At 38.8% G+C, this 9819-nt stretch overlaps 1 pseudogene; it reads left to right on the forward strand.

Annotated features, from left to right (window-relative positions):
- Positions 1 to 7991: 7991 nt before the first annotated feature.
- Positions 7992 to 8604, forward strand: LOC129464648 (histone H3.Y-like; annotated as a pseudogene).
- Positions 8605 to 9819: the final 1215 nt, after the last annotated feature.

A 9819-nucleotide genomic window follows, 5' to 3' on the forward strand; every position in this document is an offset into this window, starting at 1 on the left:
CTCCTTCCCTTCAAGGCATCTCATTTTAGTTAAAAGAAGATTGCATTTGTTTTCATGTGTATCAGTGGTAACATAATATTTCTCTAAATGTAATAATTATATGTTGGACACAGACCACATGTATGTTTGATGGAATACAGTATTTCCATAAGAGAAACGATAATGCAATAGTCATTACCTTCTCATCATTTCTACATGGTCTTCTGTGTTCAGAAATATAAAAATTCTAATTACCATAATACTTTATAATACTAAATAGTCTACATATAATTATAGTATGTATATATATGTATTAGTTTGATATGTCGAGTCTGTTAAAAGTTAAAGATTTGGTAATGGGTTATTTTCAATCTAGGGGCTCAGAAAAACACAGTACTTCAGTGCCAAAGAGGAGAAATTAAAAGACACAAAGAAGGAAAAGTGTTGACTGTAGTTAAAAGAATGCAGTGGTTATGGTGTGAGCAAAAAGATACAAAATCAAAAGAATCAATTCAGCAAGTTCAAACTGAATAAATTTTTTGACCTTAGGAAAAATGCATTTCAACAAAGAGAATGTCTTAGATTAAAAGCTACTTTTTAAAACTAGCTTGTTTGGTGCCATAGAAGGCAGACCCTTGTTGGTCCTCTAGTCCCCTGCTGCACAAGGTATGCCCTACACCAGCCCCACAGCAGCACCAGCCACAGATGGAAGCTCATTAGAAATGAGGAATCCCATTCCAGCCTGGGCGGCAAAGCGAGACTCTGTCTTAAAAAAAAAAAAAAAGAAATGAGGAATCCTAGGCTCCACTCCACACCTGCTAGATCAAAACAAGTAAGTGGAAAACTAGGATCTGTCATATTGTTGATTTCTGGTAGCCATGAATATAAATTATTTTCATAACTTAGAAATATAATTAAAATCACATAATTTTTATAGGACTGAGATATAATAAGTAGACCATGGGTGCCAATGAAGGTCATTTATTAGATAACTTGTATATTTAAAACCTAGAGAATAGAAAGACAACGAACAGGAAAAATAAAACATCTGTTTCAAAAATAATTTCTGGATCTTGATAAGAAACTACTGCTATTAATAGAAAAGGTGCTGACATTTTCAGATAGAAAGGTGAATTTTCAGCTCCTGAAGACACCCATGAACATATGACAATATAATTATTATACACTTAAATGTCAAAAGATTAACCTTTTAGTTTCTACAGCAGTTATTACATAATTATCAAAAACTCTTTATGATGTGTTAGACAGTAACTGCATCAATTCTAAACCTGGTCCTTCTACACTCCTTCCTAGATGATTCCATAGGTTTTAGTGGAGTTCACTACTAAAACCATTTTTTTCTTATTTCTATCCAAATAATCTCTAAAAGATATTAATCTACGCTAGGATCAAAATGTTAACAGAAAACCACGGAAATAAAAACCAATACAGTAAAATGGCACAGCCACTATGGAAAACAGTACAGCAGTACCTAAAAATACGAAAAATAGAATTATCATATGATTTAGCAATTCCACTTCTGAGTATACACTCAAAAGAATTGAAAAGTAGTTTGGAAGAGTTATTTGCATACCCATGGTCTTAGCAGCATTATTTATAACAGCCAAAGGATAAAAGCAACACAAGTGTCCAACAACCAACAACCAAGGGAAGAATGGATAAAGAAGATGAGGTATTATAATATATGCATGCAATAAAATATGATTGGGCTTTATAAGGAAGAAAATTCTGTCATCTGCTACAACATGGATGAAACTTGAGGACATCATTCTAAATGAAATAAACCAGTCACAGGAAGAAAGATACTGTATAATTCCCCTTACACAAGGCACCCAGACTAGTCATATTGATAGAGACAGAAAGTAGAAGGGTGGTTTCCAGGGGCTATGTGGAAGGGGGGACAAATGAGTTGATACTTAATGGATATAGAATTTCAGTACTGAGAGATGAAGAAAGTTTTGAATATTGGTTGCACAACATGTGTATGTAGTTAACATTACTGAACTGTACAATTACAAACTGCTGAGGTGGTAAAAACTTTATGTTATGTGTATTTCACCACAATATTTTTTTATTTCTTTAATTTATTTTATTTATTTTATTTTATTTTTTTTTTGAGACAGGGTCTCGCTCTGTCACCAGGCCTCCTGAGTAGCTGGGACTACAGGCACCCACCACCACGCCTGGCTAAGTTTTGTAATTTTAGTAGAGACAGGGTTTCGCCATGTTGGTCAGGCTGGTCTTGAATTCCTGACCTCAGGTAATCTGCCTGCCTCAGCCTCCCAAAGTGGTGGGATTACAGCCATGAGCCACCGTGCCTGGCCAATTTTTTTTAATTTTAAAGGGGAAAATAAACCGATGCAGAAGGACATACATAGCTAGGTGTTTATTGTAGCCTCATTTACAATAAACACTAGAAATAAGTGAATGTCATGACAAGGAAAATGGCTGAATAATTTGCCATCTAATAATATGAAGACATTGACTTAAGGTAAATTAGTTGATTTGGAATAATTTCCACAAAGTAAAACCATTATAAATGAATAAAGTAAGATGAAGAAAAGTGTATATATATGATCAGCTTATGAAAAGCAAGCTACCAACAAATGAAATAATATAATAAAAATTATACTAGTCACTGACATTATTGAACACTCACTACATACCAGGTACCTTTCTAAACACATAACATGAAATAATGCACTGAATCTTCACAACATCCCATTAGCCCAGTTTTCAAATAAATCAGCTGAGTTACTGAGAGGTTAGAAAGATTCTCCAAGGTCACACAGTAAGTGTCAGAGACAAGGTGCAAATCCAAGAAGTTGACCTCCAGAAGCTCGTCCTTAAATGTGTGTGTGTGTATGCACGCACATGTGTGTGTCTTTTATATATGATTCCAGATGAAATATATGGAATAATATGTAATAGGCTGATGTGCATTCTCTGGCGTAGAGACAGGAATGTCAATGTGGCTGAAAGGAAAAAGAAAGGCAGGGTGGGAAGCAGGGAAAAAAAGAAGAGAACCAGAAGCGTAAATGGCATGGCCATATTTATGCATTTATGTAATATCACATATGTGTAAGAGGAAACATTGAAACTCAAGAAAAGAACGATGAAAAATATATTCCCAAGAATAACTGTACTTTTGCTTTTTGAAACTTTGGTAATGCTATTTCTGAAAGTGAAATTTGAAATTCTCAGGCAATATTATAGATTTCTATAATTGCACTCATTTTGTATATTTCAACAATTAAATAAAAATCAAATATTTGTGACATTTTACATATGCCTTTTATCTTATTTTCAAAAGTCTGAGATTAGTCTTATCAATGGTTAAAAATAACAGCAAATATTAATCCATACTCTGTACAATGACATTAGATGTTTTGAGAGGAGAAATGCGTGCTTCATAGTCAAACCAGTGCAGAAGACACAGTATTAAAGTTAAACAGAATATTTTTAGTCAGTTCACCTTATATAATTTACTATGTTGATGTTTACTGCAAATCTCTAAAAGAGACTGAAGTATGCATCATTTTCCAACTTTTTTTGGCTAGAGAGAACTTTTTCCCATGCGTATTAAATATTGTGAAGAAAAAAAGAAAAAGATTTCACACAGCAGAATCTAGGAGCCTCTTACCTACAATATAACTTTTCTTAAGCTTCAAAACTGCCATTAAATTCCCTCCGTAACAAGGCAATGGGAGATATAAATACAGAGATACAGAGAGGTTTTGCTTATTTGTTTTCAGTTCACCAAGTTGTGTTCTCACATTTGATATTGTATCACACATAAGATATTAATACCAGAAAAGCAAATATGAGCTCAGCCATGTATTTCATTTATCTTTTTGAAAACAAGAAGTTTACTCATATCAGTCAGTTCTTGGCCCATAGTATCATAGTATTTGATTTTCATCTGTGAGTTTCATATTATTCAAAAACTAATCTGTCTGAAGCTATTTTTATGTTAAGGTCTATTTTATGTCCTTTCACTATGTTGAAACTGTTGGCCAGTCGTAACACATTCGAGTAATAAAAAAGCCCCCAAAATAAATCAACTAAGACCCCAACAGAATACTACTCTGGTTCAAGAATACCTTACACTTTCCTCTACCAAGGGAATCAGAAAATCTACAGGGTCTAAAATATGTGTAAGGGAATAGAAATGAAAAGAAAGAGGAAAGATTTTGTAACCTGGCCAAAGAGATAGTTGCTACTAATGAGCTGCCATTGTTAGAGGCTGGACAAACATTTGATTTAAAGGGTCTTTATTGCTGTACTTCCTAAAACTCACTTTTAAGATTTAAGTATACTCCTGCTCTTTGAACTTTACTAGGTTTTCATGCTGTGATTTGACTACATGCTCTCCAAAATTCATGTTGACACTTAATTCCCATTGTGTTGGTATTAAGAGATAAGGCCTTTAGGTTGGTGATTAGGCCATGAGAGGTCCACCCTCATGAACAAATTAGCATTCTTACAAAAGGGTCACAGGCCACTCTTGGCCTTCCTCCTTCCACCATATGAGGACAGAGTCATAAGGTGGCATTTTGAAACCTGAGAGTAGCCCTCACCAGACACCACTGTTGGCACCTCGATCTTGAATTCCCAGCCTCCAGAACAGTAAGAAATACATTTCTGTTCATTATAAATTACCAAGCCTAAGATATTTTGTTACAGCAGTGCAAAGGGGCTAAGACACAGGAGAAAACTGATGTGAAAGAACTCTGAAGAATTCTTAAACCTATTTAGTAAATTTATTATTAAAACTGAAGATAATGGGAGTTAATAGGGTTCAATGACAGATATTCCCAATTGTTCATCAAAATCTATCTTTCTGTCTTCTGGGCATCTGGCTGTCCAGCCTCATTTGATGTTAACTTCAGCCATGTGTCCACTCTTACGCCAAGTTCCACTCCCAGGCCTAGCTCAACATTCCATGGGCAGTCCCCTCCCAGACTCTCTTCTCCTCAGTGTCAACTAGAGTGTTTTGCAGACAAATTTTCCTCACAAAAATAATGACAAGACAGCAATGGAATAATTGAATTGCAACAAATCTGGATCCCTGAATAAATAACAGTGTGGAGCAGAGCTACTCATCAATCTGGAAAACTCAACTCAGTCTGTTAAGCAGGAGATAAATAAATGTGAATTATTGAATTACACTATACAGAAAGAATGTCACTACCTGAGTTTAAGTCCCATATTTGCCACTGCCTGACTGGGTAAGCTAAGTTGTCATTTCCTGACTTCTAAAATGAGAGTGTCTGGCCACATCAGTGCTTTGACAACAGTTTCTCACAGAGCCCTAATTCTCACATTTTTTAAATTATTTCAGAGCGTAGTTTTGGTGGTAGATGAAAGGACATGAGTTAGTGAAGTAGGAAGACATAAGAATCCTTCAATGTTGGTTTACAGACCCCAATTTTTTTCCCTCATCAACCAGTGCAACTCTCTGTTTTACACACTGGTCATTCAAGTATATGAATAAAGAATTCTGCAATTAGAAATATTTATCAAAACCACTAAGCTGTAAAATGAATAACATACACTTACATTCTGCCATTCTGTATTTTTAGTTGTTCAGTTTCTTAGTAACGATGCAGATTTTTCTCTAAAATATCTGTGCACTTTTACTTAATTGCACTTGTGATCAGTGACACATATTTCATAAGTGACCTGACAAAGTTAGTCATAGAGTCCATAGTCATAAAATGTAATTTTCTTTGTGCAAATTAACTAGGCTATCCAGGGATCTAAGATACAATCTTGACCTCATTAATTTTGTACTGGAATCAACTTACAGGGGAAAAAAAGAGGTAAGAAATATTTGGCCGTATTAAATGAGTTTTTCATATCTATTTGGTGACTTCAGTTTGTTGTGGAAGAATTCTGGACAACAAGTAACAAAAATAATTGTTCTGTGATGTATTAATGTCTTTTACACTCAATACTCCACCCTATGGCCCTCGTAATGTTGGCCATTGCATATGTCATTGGCAGCCTTTCCTTTGACTCACTGACAATCAGAATCTAATCTCTCTGGATTCTCCAGCGTTATTTTGAAGAGTTATCATTTCTTGGTGATAACATTTCAATCCTCTAGACTACACAATTTAATACTCATCAACTTATGTCTAACACTCAAATCATTATCACTCATTACACCATTATATATATTGAGTTACTCTTATTTCTAACAATTTATCTATACTCACCCTCTCTGTAGACATATTCAGTTATCTTTCTATATATTTATTTATAAAAACCAAACATTCTTTGATATTAAATATTGATTAAAAATTACAGCTCCTGCTACCAAAGCACTTGGAGCTAATGCCATGGGATTTATTTTTAATAATACATTCTTTTCAATCAAATCATTATTATTAAAAGACATAATATACATACAAATTGTAATGGTGTTACTTATTTTGTTACTATAGCTCTCATAAAATTGCTTGTCTGTGAATGGCATGCATTATATGGATGAGTGTTGCTTTCTGCTACAAGTGTCAGAAAAGTGTAAGATGGATTGAAACAGGAATTTTGTTCTCAGGAACCCATCTGGAGGTATCACCTGTTAACTCACATAAATGGCTCAATAAGGTCAGGGATGGCTTCTCTGTCATTTCCATCCTGGGCAATGGAAAGATGGCTCAACCCAGCCATCACATCCAGGTCCAAGACTGAGGAGGAGCCAAGAAGAGCATCAGTGATATTCACACAGGATCATTTTATCAGAAAAGCTTCCGCTTTCCCATGAGCCTCTCTGCAGTTTCCAATATGTGTTTCTTAGCAGAGAATAATGCCCCAGGAACATCCCTGCCAGAGAGAAATGTCAGCTAGAGGAGTGGCTACTTAGATTTTTCACATTCTCTTTCCTGGTGCTATGTACCATCAGAGCACCTGATAAAACAACTTCATGCCTCATCAACTGCCTAAGATACAACTTTATTAAAACATATTTTTATTATAAATATTTCCATTATTATCATAAAATGTGAACTGTCAGAATCTCTGTTGCAGGCAGAATTCTGGATGACCACGGTATTAGTCTGTTGTCACACTGCTATAAAGAAATATCCGAGACTGGATAATTTATAAAGAAAAGAGGTTTAATTGACTCACTGTTCTGAATGGCTGGGGAGGCCTCAGGAAACTTACAATCATGGCAGGAGGGGAAGCAAACGCGTCCTTCTTCACAAGGTGGCAGGAGAGAGAAGTGCGAAGAGTGAGAGGGAAGAGTCCCTTATAAAACCATTAGATCTTGTGAGAACCCACTCACTATCCCAAGAACAGCATAGGGGAAACTGGGAAACCGCCCCCATGATTCAGTTACCTCCACCTGGTCTCTCCCTTGACATGGGGAGTATGGGGACTACAGGGATTACAATTCAAGATGAGATTTTGGGTGGTGACAGCAAAACCGTATCAACCACCACCTATGATCCATCCCATAATGCATACTCCAGATATCTGCCCCTCTTTTGAGTGTTGGAGGAACCCATGAACTTAGTTTTTCATACCTTGATTAGGTTACAAATCTGTGAACCCGTAAATACAATGGAAGGTAACACCACCCTTGGGTGTGGCACAACCCACAGACTTGATAAGCTTTCACTGTGGGGGGGTGGGGGGGAGGGGGGGAGAACCTCAATGGTGCTCCTTGCCCTGCCTCCCACCTCAGGATGATGCAGAGATCCTTTGAGCTGACACCTGGGCATGTCATCCCCTTACCCCCAGGACAGCACTCAGCCCTGACCAGCTACTTTGTAGGGTGGGATGGGGACAGCTCATTCTCATTAGGTTAAAAATCTCCTGAAGCAATGAGTGCAATGGAAGCTAGCCAGGTGGCTCTAATGCAATCATCGCAGTGAATTATAAGACTCTAAACTTGGTTGAGACCACAGAGCAAGACTAGCTGCAGGAAGATTCCCACTGCGGGTGTGTAGACCTCGGAAGCCCAGGATCCCACAGGGTGAATGAGCAGCCTGACCTCTGACCCGCAGACCTGTGAGCAGGTAAGTCTAGGGCTGGATTGAAAGGGGCTAAGCGTGAGGATGCGTCTTCTGCACGGATCTCAACTCACAGGCTCTCTGAATCCTGTCCACAAACCCACCGCCCTCGCTCCCTGACGCCAGAGCCGCCTGCAGCTGGTCAGGCTCAGCCCAAGGACAGGGGAGAGGCCGCGGCCCCACACCACAGCGGACATCAAGCAGAACATCCGCAAAGCCACCACCTGGGAGGCCCCCAGGAAGCCCCTGGCCACCAAAGCTGCCGGCAAGAGGGCGCCGCCTACAGGAGGGATCAAGAAGCCCCACGGCTACAGGCCTGGCACCCTGGCGCTCTGCAAAATCAGAAAGTACCAGAAGTCCACTCAGCTTCTCCTGCGCAAGCTGCACGTCCAGCACCTGGTACGCAAGATCACCCAGGCGCTTCCAGAGCGCAGCCACTAGCGCCCTGCAGGAGCCCAGCAAGGCCTACCTGGTGCGCCTCTTTGAAGACACCAACCTGTGTGCCATCCACGCCAGGCACGTGACAATTATGCCCAGAGACATGCAGCTGGCCCGCCGCCTCCGCGGAGCGGGTACTTAAGAGCTTACTCTCCTGGGATACCTTGCACTCTAGACGGCTTCGCTTCTGTTTTGTTTTTTGTTGTTTTTTTTTTCTCTTCTTTCAGTTACTGGTAGTTCTGATGTTAGAAGTTTTATTCCGTTCTGGTTTCTTTTCCCCCATGGGGTCCAAAAGTAGCTAAGAATATGATTGGGAGTGGAAACATAAGCAGAAATCACAGGTAGTGACTGTGTTTCTATTTGCTTTTATTCGTAAACTTTTATTCTGCATTGAGGGTCTAATGCATTAGTGTTGAGTGGAAATGCCTCAGTGAGCAAGTTTCAGCACTTCAACTCTACATCGTCAATACATTTGCTCTTTTGTTTGGAGAATGCCTCATTTAGACTATTTACAAGCAAATACATTTCTTCTTGATGGAAATTCGATGATATTTTTCACACTTGATCAAACAGTAGATGAGACCCACACTTTGAAGTTTTCTATATGCAGCCACATGGTTTCAATGTTCCCTGTCTCCTGGGCTGTTCCTGCTGGTTTGCTATGAAAACACATCCAACTCTACTTTCTAAAAAGTGAACAGACTCTCTATCCACAAGTCACTTCACAGTACGGGAAGCAGAACGGCCAGTGTGGGTCTGTTTGTGGGTAGGAAAGACAGAGACACTTATTAGAAGTTTCTAATGCAGTCCGTCACTGGTAGGTCAGTGTTCTAGAACATGGTCATGGCCATGGCCATGAATGGAATAACCAGGGTCTTATTCAGGGAGGTGGTAGAAGCAGCCCTCGGTGTGTGTGAGATGGGGAATTAGATGCCCCGCTGCAGCCCAAGCATTGGAAGGAGGCTGTTCACAGATGAAAACCCAAGGGCCACTTCAACATCTAGTACAAAATAATTGTCTTCTTCTGGGCCCCAGTCTAGATAGAAAGGCCTGTTCTTAAAGGACAAAAGACTGAATCCACTGTTTCTATGACAGGACTGCCTGTGCCCTGCACCTTCTGTGTTTTAGTCTAGGCTGAATTGACCTACGATTTTAACGTCTTTCTCCAACTGTTTCATTGATCTCATCTAGATGAAGGCAGCGGCTTCTTTCATAATTGCTTTGACTAAATACTTGTGCTTCTGAGGGCATATAGACACATTTTTCTGTTTCTTTCTACCTGAAAGAAAAAAGTTGTGTGTGTCCAAAGCATCCTGGGGACAGAAAGCTACTTTCAGAGAGAAAACCTCTTCCAAGA

Source organism: Symphalangus syndactylus, chromosome 16, assembly GCF_028878055.3.
Source record: "Symphalangus syndactylus isolate Jambi chromosome 16, NHGRI_mSymSyn1-v2.1_pri, whole genome shotgun sequence".
In the NCBI taxonomy this organism is placed as follows: domain Eukaryota; kingdom Metazoa; phylum Chordata; class Mammalia; order Primates; family Hylobatidae; genus Symphalangus; species Symphalangus syndactylus.